Genomic DNA, 2,287 nt, shown 5'->3' on the forward strand with positions numbered 1-2,287 from the left:
AAATCTGTAAGATTATTCTCTCTGTGTAAAAGAACCCTAGGGGCCTGTTCACACTGCAGAAATTCTAAGCGGAATACCCACTGTGGACTCTGCTTACCTTACTGTTAAATAGAGGGCACCTCCGCAGCCCTCTGCTGAAAGAATCGACACGTCAATTCTTTCAGTGGAGAGCCGCAAAGAACGGAGGCACCCAATACTTAAAGGGGTACTCCGGGCGGGGGTTATTTTTAGGGTATGGCCGGGGAAGGGGTGGAAATAGAAGCCGTCAGTAACTTACTTCCCCAGGTTCCAGTGCTGGGTCCCGGATTGCGCCGCCCTACTCTCCCGCCTGGCCGCCGCTTCCTGGTCTGAGCTGTGGCTTCAGATGTGACGTCTCAAGGCAGCTTAGCTACTCAACGGCCGAGGCGGGACTCCGCTTCGACCGCTGAATGGCTGAGCTGCCTTGAGACGTCACTCCGCAGCTCAGACCAGGACTGGAGAACGGGGCAGCGCGATCCGGGACCCGGCGCTGGACAGATATACGTTTATCCCAGGCGCCTTTAAATTCAATTATTGTGGAATTTCCCCTTTTCTATCCTTAAGGCTCCGTTCACACGGAGCAAAAGTAGCATAATTCTGTGTCATAAAGGGAGTCTATGGGAGGCTCACGCGCCTTCTCTCTCCACACTGAAGAATGAACATAAAAGAGGAGGCGTGCGAGCCTCCCATACACTGTCATTATGACACGGAGGCTGGCTCGATCTTGAAGGGGTTAAAAACAAAATCTGTCAGAATTCATCTATAAAGCTTCAAACTTCACACAACTACCCAAACGCACCCTATCTCTTTGCCTTTCTTATAAGCATCTAAAATGTCTACAGTGCAGATTATATATAGAATAATTCACTTACATAAAGTTAAAATCAAAAGAAAAGAGGTTACAAACATGATTTGCCAAAACTAAAAATGAATACTATTATAGGTAACAACTTTACATGGAAGAGGATAAAAACTGTTCTTATTACACAAACAATACAGATATTTACATGTCTGCAAAACTTGTCCACAATTGCTTATTCGCAATTGTGGACAACTTTAGGCTGCCGTGTTCGCTCCGTGCAGCACGGACAGGGAATCCCTGGACTGGAGTGTCTCCTTGCATGGCATGATGTATTAATGATGTAATTAATATATCATGCCTGGAGCAGGGAATCTGTTTGAATGATCGTGCCATTGTAATGACACAACTGCGTGGCCAAGAAAAGTCTATAGATTCTGAATTTTTTTGCAGACATTACCTTAGTAACAAAAAAATGCGGATCCGTAAAAATATACCGACGTGTGAAAGAAGCCTAAATTCAGGTTCGCACAAACTCAAAAGCGATTGGCTTTGTGCAAACCCAAGCATACTGTAAAGTTTGCTCATCTCTGCTTCTGAGTATGCTTCATACACTGGGGCCTGACGTTTAAAATGTGCAGGCACTGCCACATCAATGGTCGGGAAGGGGGTTATGCCAAGTTAAAGCAACTCTGTACCCACAATGTGACCCCCCCAAACAGCTTGTACCGTCGGATAGCTGCTTTTAATCCAAGATCAGTCCTGGGGTCCGTTTGGCAAGTGATGAAGTTATTGTCCTAAAGAACAACTTTTAAACTTGCAGCCCTATGTCAAATTGGCATGGCCTAGAGTGTGTGCGCCCAAGCCTTGCACCACCTCTCCGTCCCTCCTCCCCACCCCCTCCTCATCCTTAGGAATGCCCTGGGCGGTATATTTCCTATTCATCACTTGTGTGAACACTGAACATGGGCCTTAACGATCCAACTCATGTGCAGTGTTCAGACAGGTGATGAATAGGGAAAATCCTGCCCAAGGCATTCCTAAGGATGAGGAGGGGGTGGGGAAGAGGGACGGAGAGGTGGTGTAAGGCTTGGGCACACACACTCTAGGCCCCGCCCATTTGACACAGGGCTGCAGGTTTAAAAGTTGTTTTTTAGGACAATAACTGCATCACCTGCCGAACGGACCCCAGGACAGATCTTGGATAAAAAACAACTATCCGGTACAAGTGGTTTGGTGGTCTGATTGTGGGTACAAGTTGCTTAAAATAACTTACCCCTGATCCACAGGATAGGAGTTAAGTGTCAGATCATGGGGGTGGGGTTCGACTGCTGGGAGCCCTTGCGATCTCCAGAACAGGGTCCTGACTCATTTAGATAAATGAAGCAGCAACTCCCTCTTGTGCACCGTCACTTCATTCATTGTCTATAGAACTGATGTAGATGTCAAGCTCTGTACTTAACTATATCC

This window comes from Dendropsophus ebraccatus, chromosome 2, assembly GCF_027789765.1.
Source record: "Dendropsophus ebraccatus isolate aDenEbr1 chromosome 2, aDenEbr1.pat, whole genome shotgun sequence".
Taxonomy (NCBI): domain Eukaryota; kingdom Metazoa; phylum Chordata; class Amphibia; order Anura; family Hylidae; genus Dendropsophus; species Dendropsophus ebraccatus.